This window comes from Apium graveolens, chromosome 8 (genome assembly GCF_009905375.1).
Source record: "Apium graveolens cultivar Ventura chromosome 8, ASM990537v1, whole genome shotgun sequence".
NCBI classification, from domain to species: domain Eukaryota; kingdom Viridiplantae; phylum Streptophyta; class Magnoliopsida; order Apiales; family Apiaceae; genus Apium; species Apium graveolens.
Window position 1 is genome coordinate 130,903,156 of NC_133654.1, and position 22,267 is coordinate 130,925,422.

A 22,267-nucleotide genomic window follows, 5' to 3' on the forward strand; every position below is an offset into this window, starting at 1 on the left:
TATATATATATATATGATAGTGTTTCGATTTGCAAAGTGTGGAATAACAAGTTAAATATGAATCAAAACACAAAGTAGTAAAAACACAAGTCTTTAAAACTTTCTGGTGGATTAGAAAGTATCCACCAGAGATATATATATCGAGAGAATTCTGTAAAGCTTGAATAGCTCACAGCTGCTTACAAAATAAGAACAACTAAACTTACAGAGAAATGCTAAGAATACAGCTTACAAATGTTTCTTTGAGAATTTACTTGCTTAGTCTTTTTTTTTGTTCTAATTGCTACTCTTGGTTTATATATTACCAAGATTACACAATATTAAGACAAGATAATAAAACAAAACCTATCAAGTCTAATACTATGCTACTTCATTACTCTATTCCAGCATCTTTGAATATCTTCATAATAGCATGGAAATGGCAATGCTTCTTTGTTCTCAAAAACCCAGTTGAATAGGCTTCCACATTCCTTTTGCATACACTCGACGCATGTGACTATGTTGTCACTGTCAACAGATGTTTGAATTGATTATCCATCATGTACATGATCATCCGTCGGGTTGCCTTGTTGATCATCCGTCATGTAGCTTTGTTGATCATCCGTCGGGTAGCTATTTGGCACTTGACTTCATTTCATTTATATAGAATTACAAGACATCATCTATGTACAATTAATCAACCTATTCTGCATATCTAATTAAAGTCAACATGACTTATATGCTACTACAGAATCCAAACAAAGGTGTTTGCAGAAATGTGCTTCATGACTTATTATTACATAAGCTACTCACTCGATTGATAACAAATCATCATCCGTCGGGACTATATTGATTCATCCGTCGGGACTATGTTCCTTATCCGTCGAGTGCTACATTTTTCACTAAGTTAAATCTACTAAGGTATTTTGTTAATGAAATCATCAAGTCCACAACATATTCACAACATAAGATGGTCAAAATTACCTACGAATCATGCATGATAAATACATGAACCTATGCTAGCATGGCAAGTTCTAAACCCTTAAATTTATATTTGCTTCATTAAGAATTAACAAATTATCTTATATGTTAGCTACGCAGATAAGACGAATAAGCACAACCAATACTAGGTTATCATACAATCACCACACACTAAGGTATCGAAACAATTTAACTAAAGAAATCCATAAATAAATCCGCTAAAACCCCACGATAACGATTAGTTCATAATCGAACTCATCATTATCATGGGTTCCAATGAAGGCATGATAATAAATAATATAAGAGTGTTATGGTTCAAAGACAAATCGAAAATAAGCATCCAAATATCGCCTAAATCAAAGAAAACAAAAGTCTTCTTCTCCCTAGCCTTCTCGTGCTCTCTAGGTCTTCGTATTGCTCTCTCAGGCCTCCTTGTTGTTAAAAACATCTTTTTATTGGTATATATAGGCCCCCGGATGATCTAGAACCTCAAAATCATCAAATTCTACTAAAATCAGGATTCTTGGGCAAAAAGGGCGGCGCGGCCGCGCTGGTTTCGGGGACGGCCGCGCTGGTTTTGGCAGAAAGTCAGTGCGGGCGTGCTGGTTTTTGGGGCGGCCGCGCCTGACTTCTGTACTTTTCTGCTGATTCTTCTTTTGGCCATATCTTGAGTTCTACTCGTCAGAATTAGGCAATTCAACTGCCCAAACGAAGCTAACGAGATTCTCTAAAATTTGATAATGGCCTTTGCTTCCACTTCTGATCTTTTTTAGCATAATTCTTTGAAAAGCTTCTTTCTTCCTTTAACTGATGCCTGAAATGCAGTAACACAAAAATACATCAAAAATACCAACTTGAGTCCAAAACACCAACTTAAGCTTATAATGAAGCGTTCCAAGTAGATATAAAATCCATTTATCACCCCAAAATTGAATCGATGTTTGTCCTCAAGCATAAACAGACTCAAAACTATAAAACAAACCTAATGCATGAATGCAACTACGTGAATGCAACTAAATGATAATGCAATCGATCCCCTCAGAATAACCATAACCAAATAAATAAGCCGATGTTGCTAAGAATGTAATGACTTTTAAAAGATTTCGAATAAACCCCACAAACCAACTCACAAACTAGAAACGTGCTTGTATGGATGCTTAACAGATATACTCTCGAAACTAGATCAATAACCATAACTTATCTTTCATCAAAAAATCACAAGTTTATAAATAGAATAGACGTTAAACACATAATGACTCACAACACCTCCTTTCTACTAGAGTTATACAAGGATTCATGCTATTATTGAACACATAACAAAGATGTTTACTTGACCGTGCAATGAATGAGGTCCCAAAAGACTTATATAATAATACCCATGTAGCGAGCTTTAGGTTAGCGGATCTCAGACTATGAAAAGCCTTAGGTCACTAGGCACAGAGTCCCCTAAGAACTTAATAACTCGAGTATTAAAGAGCTCACTCTTGATCAATGATGCATAAACACATACTTTTTTCTTTTGTTTTTCTTGTTTTCTCTTCTTTTTTTTCTTTTCTCTTCAACAATTTCTGAATGAGTGCGTTTCGCTCCATCTCATTCAACCCTAGACTACTCATAAAAAAATGAGTTGGCTACTAGCCATTTGACGCCTAGCCTTACAACAACTAGCAATGAAATCCAAGCTTTTCTCTAGTTTAAAAATTCAGTGTTCTTTTTGACATTACGAGAATATCACAAATTCTAAATATAACCAAGTGATTAAATCTCAATAACAAACAAGTATGATCATGATCTAGATCAAAAGAAACCCTATAAGACTTTGTGAAAATATTTGTTTTCGGCATGAAAATCAATTCATTAGGACTTAAACATCCCTCTATTCGACATCACCACACTCAAAACAATATCAACTTATCAAATAGCATAGTTCATCTTAAGGGATCATGCTAAACATGCATGCAAATGCAAATATATGAAATCACATAAAAAATAAACAAATATGTCCTATATGAACAATCATGCAACACTACGAATGAAATACAACTATATGCAATCATGAATCTATATAAACTATATGGACATACACAAACTAATCCTTACATTATCACCCCCAAACTTAAAATTTTCTATGTCCTCATTGAAGGTAATAATAAGGATTTCAGGCATACCTAGTCGTCGGAAAGATCACCCTCCTCGGGTGGAGGATCAGGTGGCCAATAAACCTCGACACCGGTGGCTCGGAAAATAGTGCCCAAAGCCTGTATCAAATCTACAGCAAAAAGACAGTGAATGTCGTGCATGGCCTCCATACGCCTAGTCACTCTCCTGTACTGCTCATCACCAACACCAGTCCTATCAATAACCTGCTGCATATGAGAAGAACCCTCTGTAGGCACGGGAAGATCCGTTCAGCCACTTTCTTCATCATGAAAAATATATCCCAACCCCTTATCATGGGGTGCACCTAAGAATGAATAACTCAAGTGATCTAGCAGTCTGTTGAGCTCAAGTGTGGGAGCTTCTTCAATAGATGGTTCAAAACGCTCCTAAGAAATTTTCAGCTCTGCTAACCCAAGAGAATCGAATGGCATATCTAACTTCCTCTTCCACGGAGGTGCATTCATAACCTGCATCTGCTCTGCTCCTTCTTCATCTTCAATAACTGATTCCCCTATTAAGGATCTCTCTAAGGTATCTGACTTTGGCAATTTCTCAGGCTTCGAATTTATGACAGAGTCTACCCACTGTACTTTAAAGCACTCATCTTTAGCTGTGGGTAACTTCATTGCCTTGAACACATGAAAAGTGACATTTTGATCATGAACCTTCATCGTAAGCTCTACTTTTTGCACATCGATCATAGTTCGGCCTGTAGACAAGAATGGTCTTCCCAAGATGATGGGAATCTTCTTAACTTCCTCAAAATCAAGAATTACAAAATCGGAAGGGAAGATGAGTTTATCCACCTTGACCAACACATCCCCCACAATGCCTCGTGGATATGTAATAGAAGTTGGCCAACTGCAAAGACATATATGTCAGTTTCGGATCAGGTAGACCAAGCTTCTTGAAGATAGATAAAGGCATCAGATTGATGCTAGCTCCCAAATCACATAAACACTTATCAAAAGACAAGTTTCCGATGATGCAAGAAGTAGTGAAGCTTCCAGGATCTTTAAGCTTCGGAGGCAACTTCTGTTGCAGTACATCATTGCATTCCTCCGTGAGAGCAACCATCTCTAAGTCATCAAGCTTCACCTTCCGAGAGAGAATACCTTTCATAAACCTCGCATAGCTAGGCATCTGTCCAAGAGCTTCAGCGAAAGGTATGTTGATGTGAAGTTTCTTGAACACCTCCAAAAACTTAGCAAATTGCTTATCCAACTTCTGCTTTTATAGCCTCTTAGGAAAAGGAGGTGGAGGATAGACCTGTTTCTCCCCTTTATTACCCTCAGAAGGAGTGTGTTCCACAGTTTTCTTCCTTGATTCCACTTATGCTTCCTTCTGCACATCTTCTTCAGCCAAAACTTCAGATTCTGGAACATGAGATTTTTCAGGGTTTGCAACCTTCCCATACCTCAATGTTATTGCCTTAACCTGCTATTCTGCTTCCCTCTTGCCTGGAACTTCTGTATCACTAGAAAGCGTTCTTGGTAGTCAATTCAATAAGGCGTTAGCAATTTGTCCTATATGGTTCTCCAGAGTCTTGATAAAAACAGCATGGCTTTGGCATATAAGAGCCTGGTTTTTGCACATAAGCCTCAACTCCTCCAATTCAGATTTTTTATTCAAAGATAGACCTGCATCATGAGTTTGTTATTGAAGTTGGAGTTGTTTTCTTGGTGTAAATTGTTGCTGAAAACCGGGAGGGTTGAATTGTTTTGCTCCAAACTGTTGGAATGGTTGTTACATCGCATTCTGATTGTTGCTCCATCTGAAGTTAGGATGATTCTAGTTGTCAGGATGATAAATGTCTGGAACTGGTTGTTGCGATCTCTGAAAGTTTCTCCCAAACTGAGCTGATTCACTAGATATAGCATAATGCTCCGTCGTATGTGAACCTGTACATAGCTCACAAACACTGGTTATCTGATTAACACCATAGTTAGCCAGAGAATCAGTCTTCATAGACAACTCCTTTAGTTGAGTAGTGATAGCCGTAGCTGTATCCACTTGAAGAACTCCTGCTACATTGCCATGTGGCAATCTATGAGTTGGATACTAATATTCATTAGCAGCCATCAGTTCAATTAGATCATAAGCTTCCTCATAGCTCTTTACCCATAATGCTCCACCTGATGCTTCATCGAGCATGGGTCTTGACTGTCTCCCAAATCATTATGGAAGTAATTGATGATCATCCAATCAGGCATTCCATGATGAGGACACTTCCTAAGCATCTCCTTGTAGCGTTTCTAAGCTTCACATAGAGATTCTCCCGTTTGCTGCGCAAATTGAGTAATAGCGTTTCTGATTGCAGCTGTCTTCGCCATAGGGAAGAATTTAGTGAGAAACTTTTGAGCAAGATCTTCCTAAGTAGAAATCGAACCAGTTGGTAGAGAGTATAACCAGCTCTTAGCCTTGTCCCTTAGAGAGAATGGGAATAGTCTCAGTTTCACAGTATCTTTAGAAATACCGTTGAACTTGAAGGTGTCGCAGATCTCAATGAAATCCCTAATATGCATATTGGGATCTTCCGTTGGAGAACCCCCAATCTGGATTGAATTCTGCACCCATTGAATTATGTTAGACTTGATCTCAAAGGTATTAGCTGTGATAGCTGGCCTGACAATGCTAGATTGAATGTCATTGATCTTGGGTTGAGAAAAATCCATCAAGGCTTTCGTTATTGCTTTTGGATCTCCCATTGTAATGAGTAACTAAAACACAACAAGTAAACCGTGAAAGTAAAAGAGTCGGAGTCAGTGAACTTTAACGACCACTGATGACAAGCACATAAACTAAAAATTAACAATACCGAGTCCCCGGCAGCGGCGCCAAAAACTTGTTAGGGCGAAAACATGCGCTAAAATTCACGCAAGTATACGCTTTCGCAAGTAGTATAAGATATAAATTAGATTTGTTCCCACATAGACTGGTTTATAGACTGGTTTAGGTTAAGTTAAATTTATGCACATATGCAACAATGTATGGTTATCGCTCAATGCTAAGACAAATAACAAATTGGGTTTTAATGAAACTAAGATATTATACTAAATAACATTAACTAAGAGAATTGTGGTTGAATTACTTCTATGAGACAAACATGGGATTCTAACTTCATTAAATACTTCATTCAATAGCCTTTTCATTCTTAACCTTAGCATGTAATAGTGATGACACTAATCAGATAACACGTAACTAATAAATGCCAACTTTCGTTGTACGTATACCATACTACCAAGCATCCATAAAAAATAGAAGTTGAATAGACACCAATTATTCTTAGTCCTTATATGTCTATAAAAATTGAAAGCATAACAGTTTAATGCGCAAGTTATCTATCGTGATTACATAGGGCAAGTAAGATGGTTAAAATTACCTACGAATCATGCATAATAAATACATGAACCTATGCTAGCATGGCAAGTTCTAAACCCTTAAATTCACTTTCACTTCATTAAGAATTAACACGCTATCTTATATGTTAGCTACGCACATAAGATGAATAAGCACAACCAATACTAGGTTATCATACAATCACCACACACTAAGGTATCGAAACAATTTAACTAAAGAAATCCATAAATAAATCCGCTAGAACCCCACGATAACGATTAGTTTATAATCGAACTCATCATCACCATGGGTTCCAATGAAAGCATGATAATAAATAATATAAGAGTGTTAGGGTTCAAAGATAAATCGAAAACAAGCATCCAAGTATCACCTAAATCAAAGAAAACAAAAGTCTTCTTCTCTGTAGCATTTTTGTGCTCTCTAGGTCTTCTTATTTCTCTCACAGGCCTCCTTGTTGTTAAAAACATCTTTTTATTGGTATATATAGGCCCCCGGATGATCCGGACCCTCAAAATCATCAAATTCTACTAAAATCAGGATTCTGGGGAAAAGAGGGCAGCGCGGCCGCATCCTTCAATGGATAAATCAAGTCATATATCCTTGATATATTATCTTATTCAATCATTCCCACCTCGATAGTCTATACCAAATTTCACAATAGCATCCTTATTCAAGCAGAGGTCAATCCATATGGCCTCCAAAAGATAACAATGGTTATCCGCTTTTCTTTCCTGATTTGGTAATGGTAACAGGGATGTTGTAGAAGATATTGGTCGTGTTCAATGTGAACTTCTTTTTACTAAAACATTCCTGAAGGTCACTTCCCTCTTCCCATTTCTTAATTTCTTGCTTTCATATCTCCTCAGTCCATCCGTGTTCCCTTATTAATCCATCGATCTATGAATACTCCCAACTTAAAGGGGATAATATATATATATATATATATATATATATTATTTATGCCTTCAACCATCAACTTTAACTCATGGTGAATCACCCTCATCCTAATGATCACATAATTTTCTATTTCTATTACTACGAGTCTTTAGGGTTTCCTCATACCCAACTCCCTTATCATTCCTCAAACTCTATTGCCTTTATATTCCTTTCTACTTCAGTTTCTTTTTATTTTCCTTTCTATTAAAATCATTTCAAGAACCCACTAATCATTGACTTCAAACATCACGTCGTTCTGGGATTCGTGTCCTCAGGACGAATCTTGACAACTTTTACAACTTAGATTCATAATTCATCATACTCGTCCGCCTTTGTTCTGGCTATAAAGCTTTTACCCTATCTCTATAACCTTGGGAAGTACTTTCCCGAAAACAATTGTCTCAACTTTAATCGGTTTATTATAACCTCTGGCCCCGTGTCTTTCTTGGCCTTTCACCAGCGGATGGCCTCTCTCTTAAGAGGATAAGTGACAAAAATAGTCTTTTGCGCTTCGTCAATCATTTAGAATCTCAAATGATTCCTATATTTCCTTTAGCCAGGCTCTTGCCTCGACGGGGTCAACCTATTCCTTGAAACTCTGAGAGCTTAGCGACTTAAAGGTCATGAAAGAATTTCATACCATATTGTTTCCTCAGGGTGGTGTTTAGGGGTAAAAGAATTAGTTTTGTTTAGGCAGGTCCATGAATTGCCTCATAGGAGTACCGTCTTAGTGCTCCCTTCCTTACTCGAGTTCTGTTTTCTCAGTCTAAATATTTCTTCCTACTCCCCATAATCGAGGTCATCTTATATTTTAAAATCCTTAATTTCAACTTCATTATGTTTTGGGTTCCTTGTATCTTGATTGCAACCTCCCTGATTCTCACATTCAGGGTTTGCCCCAAATCTTATTCCTCGTGGGGGCATAATGCTTGGAAAAATTTTGAGAATCTCTTGATATTTGTCTTACTTACTTTGCTTAAGTCTTTCCCTCGTTCAGTCCTTACATGATCGTAAATTATGAATTCTCAAGTTCTAGAAACCCCATGACACTCTTAAGTGTTAATAGTGCAATTAACAATATTAACTTATCACAACAACCTAATCTGAACTGAAAGGAACGCATATATACATAACCATTTATTCGAGGGTACAACAACTGAACACATGAAAGAGAATTACATCTTTTGATCTGATCACTTCTATCCTAAAAGTACTACCACAGATAATCATCTAGTCATTAAAACTACTCATTCATAACATAGGCTAATCCTCCAAATGCGGTGCTACATGAAATCCTTGTCTGATCGCTCTGACTATGTACACTATTGTGGATCAAGAAATATGGCCACACACAACATCCCTAACCTGCTCCATTAAAGCGGTGATGAGACCTAAGATAGTCGCATGTAGAGCTGGATCAATCTGGCCCTCAAGATGGCCTCTAGCTGTAATTCGGGTGGTAGCCTCAATCCTGTCCATGCTATAAACTAATCCTGCCGGAAGTACCCCGTCTTCAATCCTTGATGCAGTAAGTCGATCCAACAGATCACTTCTAACATTACGGGCCTCAGATAGGCCACCCAAAGTCATATAATAATCAGCGATAAGAGAAGCCTGAACGGTAGCATCTAGAATTCCATGGGGTGCAGGAGGTGCAGACCCAGGAGATCCAAATGGATAACTAAGCACGGTATCAGGTGACAATGGTGCACGAGATAAAGGTGGCATTTCCTCAGTAGGTGTTGGGCTCTGTATAGGGGAGGGAACAGGAATTGGTGGAACCTCATGGATGTCTACAGGAACCTCCTGGAGAAGTTCGGATACTGGTATAATTGGTGCCATAGAAGGCCCCGCTCAATCTTCCCTCACTATTCATTGTGCCCTTGGTAACTCTCGATCTTCTTATGCCGCCCTTGCGACCATCTTAGCTCTGGTAGTTTCCGTGACTACGGTCCTCAATTCCTCAACGATCATCTCTTCAGTCTTATCAGATCCTCCACAAGATCCTCCTCAACAACAATCCCTTCTGGGATAACATCCTCAATCGTAACATTATCAATATGAATCTCATCCGGTCCCTTGTTAGGGTATTTTATCGGATTCATAATCTGATCCCCAACATGTAGTAACACATCCTCATGCTGAAGCTCCTGAACCTCAGGGATCGGTGCCCCGCTGCCCTATACGATAACGAACTATGTTACTATCATGGTATTTATAAGGGTTCCCATAATGGTTTTAACTATCAATACTACGTTAGGTAGCCCGACTATGGACTTGGCAAGAGTTCTTATTATCTTAGTGAACTTATCATTTTAACGACGCATCATCTCTGAGGTTTATAACTCTTAGCTCTGATACCATTTCTGTAACACCCCCAAATCCGGGGTCGGGAATCCGGGTCGTCACGAGTTCCATTTCCCTTAATAACACTCAATCTAAATAAACAACCAACTACTGCATACTGTGACCGCACAATAAACACACACCACAAGTTATAGTCTCAGAGATGAATACCAAATAACATAAGTCATTTTATTCTACAATTATAAACCATTACACCTTAAAAAGGTTTTCTGAATAAATTTACATTTTCCTTGCCATTTTTACAGTTCATAAATATACATCAACAGTTGAAAACCTAGCCTACTAGTAGTTCCTACCTCAGCTACAACGTCATCCACACCTACAGTAAATTGTAGAACATTTCCTATCCGCTTGCGAACTGGGAGCTTAGTCCTGTTCATTTTGTTTATCTGTTGTTGTGTGATGAAAGAAGAAAGCAAGGGTGAGCAACAAGCCCACCAAAATAATATCTATAATGATTAACAATATATGAGCATTCCCATCATAATACTCATGAAAGTCTTCGTCAAGCAGATATGAACCAAGTTTGATATCTTAACGCGACCAAGTCGTAAAATATTCAGTATATATGTATATATACTTTTCAAAATTTTGGAAATCCTCTTTCATGCATAATATACACAGAGTTCTAGTCTATAACTGTATAAAGATATCGTTGCAAGGTGATCTCATATATCTAACCTTGTTTCAACATTTTTCTGAAAATCTTTGTCATACATAAGATAATCATTTACTAGATATAAGTTAAAAAGATGAAGTTACAAGATACTCCAATATACTTATATCTTTTCTGAATACTACTTGAACTACCACCGTTCAAGGTATATTCAGTTTCAAAAGTTCATCACATAGATGAGACTACGAGATAAGACTTGAATAAATTCAATCTTTGAAATATCATTCAAAAGAAATGAAGTTACGAGATACTTCACTAAGTCCCGATATATATATACACCTATATATATATATCTCATACATTCCCCGAAAACCTCTGTCATGACAAGTATAAACAGAGTTGTCATATCCAATGAATTTGGAAAGAAGAGAATTTTGGCATAAACCTGATATCTTGCTGATGAGGCAAAGATATCAATAAGTAACCTTTTCTACTAGTAGATGGATGAATCCCCCACCGGTCATCACCCTGGCCGCATTAGGACCTTGTGCTGGACTGCCACCCGGTCTCTTACGCGTTGATGGACTGCCACCCAGCCACTTACACTTTGATAGACCGTAACCCGGCCTGTCGCTTATGCCGACTCAATTAGATGGACTTACTTCCCGAACGTTAGGCAAGTAATCAAATTCTTTTATCAAAACAGCAACCTCGTTGCGAACATAAAATACACCACAGAGCTGGATCCCTCAAATTTTTGAGCGAGTATTTAAATCCCCTTCGAAAGGAAGATCTTAAATTTGAAAATGAGTTTTGAGATCCGCTCTAACTTTTAATATCATTTTGAAGTCTCAAAAACATTTTAAAGAATGTTTAGAGAAATGATGATTTAATAAAATAAATCAATCCTGATATATTAGGAAATATCTGAATATTATTATTTAAATAATATTCCCATAAGGATAATCTTTATAAAAATATTTGAAGTAGAAGTTTTAAAACTCATACTTGAAATGAATAATAATATAACAAAATATATACTTATACGAAAGTGCGATCTTTATTTGGATAATCAAAAATAAGTTTGATTATTATTCAAAACTATCGAATATACCTTATCCGATTAGTAGTTATAGAAAACTATATTTATATATATATAAATATATATATATATAATACTCGGGAACATTGACTCCCGGTTTAAAAAAATGTTCACCTTTGGGTCCCCTATACTAAGGGTATACGCAACTACTGCTTATCTCTAGCATTGGTATTATGCAGTTTATAAGCATTTGAATTTAACAAGGAGATATCAAGATTAAGAAACAGGCATGCATATATCATATCAACATGCTCCAATATATCGCAAGATTTTCTAATAACAATCATGCACTTATCACAAGATAATGCATATACATATATACATCACAACAACAATATAACGGGTAGAAAACTTGCCTGAGAGTACGGGGGTAGTTGGGGGTCTAAAATCGCTCTGGTAACCAACAATGTCATCAATGTACAAGGTTAACCTTCAGTCACCATGCGACTACTCAATTCTTGACACTTAGGAGCGCTAACGCTCGATTACTAGGTTGTTTTACTAATAGTGTCGCTTACGCACCCTCGGCTCCACCATTTTTTATTAAATTGAGAAATAACATTTTTAAGGCGACTCCAACCCGAGACTCTTATTTACTGTCCCATACAGGTTATCAAAAAGTTTCGGGACCAACGACGCCTTTTACGATTTCTGAAAACATTTTACAAGTTCGGAGTTTAGTAAAAGTATCGACGTGAAACGCCGTTTACTAAAACGGTCGTTTCCCCTAAACCGTAAGTCCGTTTTAGGCGAACCACATATCAGAACGAAGTTTACAACATGATCTATTTAGTCATGGTATAGATCGGGTTTGTATAGTGAGGATTGCATACTTACTGTCTAGTGAAGTTCGGTTTAAAAGAAATCGGGCATTACGACGGCTACGTTTACATGCTTTTCCACTTCTAGACTATACCAAAACAACAACCAAGCATCAACCAATACAGACCTTGTACTATAATACTTAACCAAGTCAAAACTCTTTCATAACCAAACCATTTCAAACCACTCCTCCAATGTTTTCAACCAACAACAACAATAACCACTAAAAACCAACCATTAACTAACTATACATACATAATCAAACTACTCATCACTTTTAACCACAAATATTAAACAAAACTCAAAGTTAAGATCAAGATTCTAGAGTTTATACCTTCCTTGGAGAGTGGGTAATGCTTAACGAACCTTAGATGATCCTTAACTAGCTTTATAATGATCAAAACCTCAAAACAAAATCAAGAACAGAACATTAGTTCTTGAGTTAACTATTCATCTGAACTATAAAACATTAAAAACGGAATTGAGAATCAAGGAGGTGAGGAGAGTGGTTACCTTAAATGTGTAGAGCTTCTCGAGGGCTTCGATTTGATAGGTAGAACGCGAAAAACGGCCAAGGGAAACTCAAGATACCAGCATTTCATCTTCCTCCATTTTCATCTCTCTTTGTTTTTTGATAAAAATGGGGGAGAGAAAGTGTTTGACTTGGTTTGTGGTGATAAGGAAGTGATGAGAAGATATTTGTTTGGTTATTGGTTGATTAATGTGAGTGAAAGGTGACATAAGCTTGTTTGGTCACCAATGAGCTCATCATCCTTGCCACTTGTCAAGAGCTTATGGTGTAAGCATCTTTTAAGCTTAATCCTTGAATTAAGATGTCAATTAAGTGTCTTAATCTTGCACTAATTGACTCTTCTTCTTGCCACTTGCATTACTTAGTCGTTTAATTATTTTACGATTCGTTTATCGTTCATTCTCGTTAATTGTTCGAAGAAACGTATTTGTGGTTTCATTGTTAGGGGCTCTATAAATCCTTCTTAATATCCTTTATTCCTTCTTTAATCACCTTTTATAATCCTTGGGTTTATATCCTTAATTCTTATTCCTTCCACATAATTCCTTCAGTGTCTGGTGGTTTCTCGAGAAAAATGAAAGTGTCCAGTTTCGAATTTTGACAACTTTTACATACACTCATTCTCATTATAGAATACTAATACGAAGTCAGAATTTCGATAAAAGGACTCCTATATAGCATGGTCTGATAATTTTCCTTAATCAGCATCATCAGCAAAAGTTACTATTCATCAGGGTTTCAAAAATTCCAAAAATTAGGGTTATTACAGTCTCCCCTCCTTAAAAGGATTCCGTCCCGGAATCAGATAGAAAATGAATAGGGATACTTTTCTACCATCGCACTTTCTAACTCAAGTCAATTTTTCCCACATGGTGGTTCTACCACCAAACTCTGACTAGTTTGATAACCATCTTCCTAACCACTTGCTCCTTTTTGATTCATAACCCTCACCGGTTGCTCCACATAGGTTAAGTCTGGTCGGAGGTTTAAGTGTTAATATTCCCCTATGTGTCTCGCCTATGGATCATACTTCCTTAACATTGATATTTGGAACTCACTGCGAACTTGTTGCAAGTTCGGGCCTAGGGCTAGTTCATTTGATAACTCCCCAATACGTCTTAATATATCCGAGGGTCCAACAAATTGTGGACTTAGCTTTTCTTTCTTTCCGAACCTCGTCAATCTTTTCCAAGGCTTTCCAAGGGGATACCTTTAACAACACTAGGTCCCGTATTTCATACTCTTTGTCATTTCGTTGTCAAATCAGCATACTTCTTATGTCCATCTTGGGCTACTACCAGCCATCCTCTGATTAGATCTATTATATCCTTGGTCCTTTGGACCACGACTGGTCTGAGCATCTTGCACTCTACAACTTCATCCTAACATAAGGGAGATCAACATTGTGTTCCCTCAAGGATCTCATAAGGCGACATCTCGATACTGACATATGATCTATTATCGTAAGAAAACTCAATCCGCGGTAAGTGATCATTCCAAAATTCTTTCAAGTCTATTGCACAGACTCTCATTATAGTTTCTAGCGTTATAGCTTTTGCTTCTCGATACCTACTATTTTCTAGTTCGTAATCGATAGTACCTTCCATACCTAATATTATATTGATTACACTTTTGTTCGTTAGCATTCTATGACCTTTTAATAACCGCGTCAACCTTAGTATCACGAACGCGTTAGATTCAGAATACCACCGTACTAATACCACTTTATCTCTAGCTGCTTCCATTTCCAAAGTTTGATCAATCATATAGAAGTAAAGAATTTATTGAGAGATCAGTATAATCATGAACACTTGTTCTATTGCATAGTTAGTATACAAGATGGCCAGCCTTTAGTACTTGACAAGCAATTAAATAACATATGGTATCCTACTAGGCTTCTATCACATAGATAGATAGTCATTCGGCAATACCTCCCCTTCTAGAAGGGTTGTTCTTCTCAGTTTACACGAAAATGAAAAAAAAAAAAAAGAAAAGAAAGAATTCAAGAGAATTATATAAAAATATTGCCACAAAACATCTGGCTTGGAGTCTACCCCTGAACTATAGAGGTTTATCACAGGAGAACAAAACATATATATGTATATATCTCAACATCAAGTATTATAGCATCGCAATTCATGTTCCTGAATCTTTCCCTATTCCGTCCATCATTCTATGGACCCATGCTCTTGCTCGAGCTTATACACAATCACCTTTGAACTCCCTCGACATCGAAAATCGAATCTGGGATTTCATTCTAGACATCATCGTTACTAGAATTCTATGCTTGCACCACAACCTTCCTCGTATAGTAATACGACTCTCTATCGATAAGGAATAAATATTCAATAGGTAGATAATCGACTTAATTAGTCTATCAATGATAACTTATACATAACCACAACCCAATTAGTGGTACCTAATCTCAACATCCATTATAATACAACTCTCACGGTTGTAATCGGCTCATTATTCAAAGAATCGTTGATTCATTACTATAGTCCACCACAGACCTACTATAATCATTCGTTTTCCATGAAATCTTAATATCTAACCATACAAAGTTTATAGCTATCGTATCGAATTCTTCTAAGGAGGCAGCATGATCACCGTTCATGATTCATGAAGAACACTCTTGAACTTGACGTACATATGTCATGAAGCAGATAAAATTGCAGAAGAGTTTCAATGAAAGAAATGTTAGCAGGTTAATACCATTATTAACCATATGTCTTTATTAGGAGACATGAAGCTCAAAGGTTCATTTAGTCCTTTCGTAACATGGTCCTGGCTTATTCTCTAGATAGGACCTTCTAAGATAGATACCCCGCTCATGGCAATTATATGAATTTTATCTTTACCAAACTACTATTACGGTAGTGTATCGTACAATCATCAGAAGGAATGTCAATCTTTCACACCATAATACAACCTTCACGGCTTTAACCATCATCACTGTATTCCTCTGGCACGAGCGCCTGTAATTTCACTCTTACACTTCGAGTGTCGGCCACCTCATTGGCCTTTCCTGATAGTAATAGTTCCTTATAATCAATGTCCTTTGAACGATCTCCAACTAAATTTTCTACCTCATTTCCAATCACTGCTTGTGCGAAAATGCTCTTCCTTACGATTTGGTGAGAAAAAAATATCACCATTTTTCCATAAGTTATTGCCTTGGTCTTTAGAGGTTAACATTGTCATGACTGGCTCTCGATCATACTTAGGATGACCCTTATCTTGGGTCCTTCTTGTTTTCACCAATCTCGACCTTCATTGGGTCGATCTATACTTTCTTATGGTTCAACACGTGCCTAACTGGCATTATCATAATTACGTCATATTTCCTTTATCAAAATTTCTATTCTTCAGAACTTTGAATATTACCTTTCTCCTTGTAAGACCTCTAAGATTATCCTTGAAACGCTCCTCCTATATTCCCTTGGTACAGGGCATATCAAAATACCACTTACTAATACTAGGACCATTGTTTATATACTTCTAAAAATTTCTCCACTAATCCTTAAAGGTTGTTGTTACCTTAATCCTTTCTAATACATACTGTCAAAACTCATATTGTCCCTATTAAGGGTGAAATACCAACCTTTATGCATTCCCCTAGGATTCATCTCAAGTTATCGAGGTTCTATCCATAATTCCTCCTTTAAAAAGGTACATGCATCCTTCCATGGATAAATCAAGTCACATATCCTTGATATATTATCTTATTGAATCATTCCCACCTCGATAGTCTATACCATATTTCACAATAACATCCTTATTCAAGCTGAGGTCAATCCATATGGCCTCCAAAAGATAACAATGGTTATCCGCTTTTCGTTCCTAATTTGGTAATGATAACAGGGATGTTCTGGAAGATATTGGTCATGTTCAATGTGAACTTCTTTTTACTAAAACATTCCTGAAGGTCACTTCCCTCTTCCCATTTCTTAATTTCTTGTTTTCATATCTCCTCAGTCCATCCGTGTTCCCTTATTAATCCATCGATCTATCTCGGAGTTTCATCGAATACTCCCAACTTAAAGGGGATAAAATATATATATATATTATTTATGCCTTCAACCATCAACTTTAACTCATGGTGAATCACCCTCATCCTGATGATCACATAATTTTCTATTTCTATTACTACGAGTCTTTAGGGTTTCCTCATACCCAACTCCCTTATCATTCCTCAAACTCTATTGCCTTTATATTCCTTTCCACTTCAGTTTCTTTTTATTTTCCTTTCTATTACAATCATTTCATGAATCCACTAATCATTGACTTCAAACATCACGACGTTCTGGGATTCATGTCCTCACGATGAATCTTGCCAACTTTTACAACTTAGATTCATAATTTATCATACTCGTCTGCCTTTGTTTTGGCTCTAAAGCTTTTACCCTATCTCTATAACCTTGGGAAGTACTTTCCCGAAAATAATTGACTGAACTTTAATCGATTTATTATAACCTCTGGCCCCGTGTCTTTTTGGCCTTTCACCAGCGGGTGGCCTCTCTCTTAGGGGGTAAGTGATAAAAATAGTCTTTTGCCCTTCGTCAATCATTTAGAATCTCAAATAATTCCTATATTTCCTTTAGCCAGGCTCTTGCCTCGACGGGTTCACCCATTCCTTGGAACTCTGAGAGCTTAGCGACTTAAAGGTCATGAAAGAATTTCATACCATATTGTTTCCTCAGGGTGGTGTTTGGGGGTAAAAGTATTAGTTTTGTTTAGGCAGGTCCATGAATTGCCTTATAGGAGTACCGTCTTGGTGCTCCCTTCCTTGCTCGAGTTCTATTTTCTCAGTCTAAATATTTCTTCCTAATTCCCATAATCGGGGTTATCTTATATTTTAAAATCCTCAATTTAAACTTCATTATGTTTTGGGTTCCTTGTATCTTGATTGCAACCTCCTTGATTATCACATTCAGGTTTTGCCCCAAATCTTATTCCTCGTGGGGGCATAATGCTTGGAAAATTTTTGAAAATCTCTTGATATTTGTCTTACTTACTTTGCTTAAATCTTTCACTCGTTCAGTCCTTACATGATCGTAAATTATGAATTCTCAAGTTCTATAAACTTCATGACACTCTTAAGTGTTAATAATGCAATTAACAATATGAACTTATCATAACAACCTGATCTGAACTGAAAGGAACGAATATATACATAACCTGCATCTGCTCTGCTCCTTCTTCATCTTCAATAACTGATTCCCCTATTAAGGATCTCTCTAAGGTATCTGACTTTGGCAATTTCTCAGGCTTCGAATTTATGACAGAGTCTACCCACTGTACTTTAAAGCACTCATCTTTAGCTGTGGGTAACTTCATTGCCTTGAACACATGAAAAGTGACATTTTGATCATGAACCTTCATCGTAAGCTCTACTTTTTGCACATCGATCATAGTTCGGCCTGTAGACAAGAATGGTCTTCCCAAGATGATGGGAATCTTCTTAACTTCCTCAAAATCAAGAATTACAAAATCGGAAGGGAAGATGAGTTTATCCACCTTGACCAACACATCCCCCACAATGCCTCGTGGATATGTAATAGAAGTTGGCCAACTGCAAAGACATATATGTCAGTTTCGGATCAGGTAGACCAAGCTTCTTGAAGATAGATAAAGGCATCAGATTGATGCTAGCTCCCAAATCACATAAACACTTATCGAAAGACAAGTTTCCGATGATGCAAGAAGTAGTGAAGCTTCCAGGATCTTTAAGCTTCGGAGGCAACTTCTGTTGCAGTACATCATTGCATTCCTCCGTGAGAGCAACCATCTCTAAGTCATCAAGCTTCACCTTCCGAGAGAGAATACCTTTCATAAACCTCGCATAGCTAGGCATCTGTCCAAGAGCTTCAGCGAAAGGTATGTTGATGTGAAGTTTCTTGAACACCTCCAAAAACTTAGCAAATTGCTTATCCAACTTCTGCTTTTATAGCCTCTTAGGAAAAGGAGGTGGAGGATAGACCTGTTTCTCCCCTTTATTACCCTCAGAAGGAGTGTGTTCCACAGTTTTCTTCCTTGATTCCACTTATGCTTCCTTCTGCACATCTTCTTCAGCCAAAACTTCATATTCTGGAACATGAGATTTTTCAGGGTTTGCAACCTTCCCATACCTCAATGTTATTGCCTTAACCTGCTATTCTGCTTCCCTCTTGCCTGGAACTTCTGTATCACTAGAAAGCGTTCTTGGTAGTCAATTCAATAAGGCGTTAGCAATTTGTCCTATATGGTTCTCCAGAGTCTTGATAAAAACAGCATGGCTTTGGCATATAAGAGCCTGGTTTTTGCACATAAGCCTCAACTCCTCCAATTCAGATTTTTTATTCAAAGATAGACCTGCATCATGAGTTTGTTATTGAAGTTGGAGTTGTTTTCTTGGTGTAAATTGTTGCTGAAAACCGGGAGGGTTGAATTGTTTTGCTCCAAACTGTTGGAATGGTTGTTACATCGCATTCTGATTGTTGCTCCATCTGAAGTTAGGATGATTCTAGTTGTCAGGATGATAAATGTCTGGAACTGGTTGTTGCGATCTCTGAAAGTTTCTCCCAAACTGAGCTGATTCACTAGATATAGCATAATGCTCCGTCGTATGTGAACCTGTACATAGCTCACAAACACTGGTTATCTGATTAACACCATAGTTAGCCAGAGAATCAGTCTTCATAGACAACTCCTTTAGTTGAGTAGTGATAGCCGTAGCTGTATCCACTTGAAGAACTCCTGCTACATTGCCATGTGGCAATCTATGAGTTGGATACTAATATTCATTAGCAGCCATCAGTTCAATTAGATCATAAGCTTCCTCATAGCTCTTTACCCATAATGCTCCACCTGATGCTTCATCGAGCATGGGTCTTGACTGTCTCCCAAATCATTATGGAAGTAATTGATGATCATCCAATCAGGCATTCCATGATGAGGACACTTCCTAAGCATCTCCTTGTAGCGTTTCTAAGCTTCACATAGAGATTCTCCCGTTTGCTGCGCAAATTGAGTAATAGCGTTTCTGATTGCAGCTGTCTTCGCCATAGGGAAGAATTTAGTGAGAAACTTTTGAGCAAGATCTTCCTAAGTAGAAATCGAACCAGTTGGTAGAGAGTATAACCAGCTCTTAGCCTTGTCCCTTAGAGAGAATGGGAATAGTCTCAGTTTCACAGTATCTTTAGAAATACCGTTGAACTTGAAGGTGTCGCAGATCTCAATGAAATCCCTAATATGCATATTGGGATCTTCCGTTGGAGAACCCCCAATCTGGATTGAATTCTGCACCCATTGAATTATGTTAGACTTGATCTCAAAGGTATTAGCTGTGATAGCTGGCCTGACAATGCTAGATTGAATGTCATTGATCTTGGGTTGAGAAAAATCCATCAAGGCTTTCGTTATTGCTTTTGGATCTCCCATTGTAATGAGTAACTAAAACACAACAAGTAAACCGTGAAAGTAAAAGAGTCGGAGTCAGTGAACTTTAACGACCACTGATGACAAGCACATAAACTAAAAATTAACAATACCGAGTCCCCGGCAGCGGCGCCAAAAACTTGTTAGGGCGAAAACATGCGCTAAAATTCACGCAAGTATACGCTTTCGCAAGTAGTATAAGATATAAATTAGATTTGTTCCCACATAGACTGGTTTATAGACTGGTTTAGGTTAAGTTAAATTTATGCACATATGCAACAATGTATGGTTATCGCTCAATGCTAAGACAAATAACAAATTGGGTTTTAATGAAACTAAGATATTATACTAAATAACATTAACTAAGAGAATTGTGGTTGAATTACTTCTATGAGACAAACATGGGATTCTAACTTCATTAAATACTTCATTCAATAGCCTTTTCATTCTTAACCTTAGCATGTAATAGTGATGACACTAATCAGATAACACGTAACTAATAAATGCCAACTTTCGTTGTACGTATACCATACTACCAAGCATCCATAAAAAATAGAAGTTGAATAGACACCAATTATTCTTAGTCCTTATATGTCTATAAAAATTGAAAGCATAACAGTTTAATGCGCAAGTTATCTATCGTGATTACATAGGGCAAGTAAGATGGTTAAAATTACCTACGAATCATGCATAATAAATACATGAACCTATGCTAGCATGGCAAGTTCTAAACCCTTAAATTCACTTTCACTTCATTAAGAATTAACACGCTATCTTATATGTTAGCTACGCACATAAGATGAATAAGCACAACCAATACTAGGTTATCATACAATCACCACACACTAAGGTATCGAAACAATTTAACTAAAGAAATCCATAAATAAATCCGCTAGAACCCCACGATAACGATTAGTTTATAATCGAACTCATCATCACCATGGGTTCCAATGAAAGCATGATAATAAATAATATAAGAGTGTTAGGGTTCAAAGATAAATCGAAAACAAGCATCCAAGTATCACCTAAATCAAAGAAAACAAAAGTCTTCTTCTCTGTAGCATTTTTGTGCTCTCTAGGTCTTCTTATTTCTCTCACAGGCCTCCTTGTTGTTAAAAACATCTTTTTATTGGTATATATAGGCCCCCGGATGATCCGGACCCTCAAAATCATCAAATTCTACTAAAATCAGGATTCTGGGGAAAAGAGGGCAGCGCGGCCGCATCCTTCAATGGATAAATCAAGTCATATATCCTTGATATATTATCTTATTCAATCATTCCCACCTCGATAGTCTATACCAAATTTCACAATAGCATCCTTATTCAAGCAGAGGTCAATCCATATGGCCTCCAAAAGATAACAATGGTTATCCGCTTTTCTTTCCTGATTTGGTAATGGTAACAGGGATGTTGTAGAAGATATTGGTCGTGTTCAATGTGAACTTCTTTTTACTAAAACATTCCTGAAGGTCACTTCCCTCTTCCCATTTCTTAATTTCTTGCTTTCATATCTCCTCAGTCCATCCGTGTTCCCTTATTAATCCATCGATCTATGAATACTCCCAACTTAAAGGGGATAATATATATATATATATATATATATATTATTTATGCCTTCAACCATCAACTTTAACTCATGGTGAATCACCCTCATCCTAATGATCACATAATTTTCTATTTCTATTACTACGAGTCTTTAGGGTTTCCTCATACCCAACTCCCTTATCATTCCTCAAACTCTATTGCCTTTATATTCCTTTCTACTTCAGTTTCTTTTTATTTTCCTTTCTATTAAAATCATTTCAAGAACCCACTAATCATTGACTTCAAACATCACGTCGTTCTGGGATTCGTGTCCTCAGGACGAATCTTGACAACTTTTACAACTTAGATTCATAATTCATCATACTCGTCCGCCTTTGTTCTGGCTATAAAGCTTTTACCCTATCTCTATAACCTTGGGAAGTACTTTCCCGAAAACAATTGTCTCA

General features: G+C 37.1%; 2 non-coding genes across 2 annotated transcripts; both read left to right on the forward strand.

Moving 5' to 3' along the window:
• The first annotated feature begins 5,331 nt into the window (after window positions 1-5,331).
• Window positions 5,332-5,438, forward strand: LOC141682162 (small nucleolar RNA R71). The gene has a single exon (XR_012559563.1). It is a non-coding gene; the product is annotated as a small nucleolar RNA R71 (small nucleolar RNA).
• Window positions 5,439-19,780: 14,342 nt separating this feature from the next.
• On the forward strand, window positions 19,781-19,887 carry LOC141682163 (small nucleolar RNA R71). Its single transcript, XR_012559564.1, has one exon. It is a non-coding gene; the product is annotated as a small nucleolar RNA R71 (small nucleolar RNA).
• The last annotated feature ends 2,380 nt before the right edge of the window (window positions 19,888-22,267 follow it).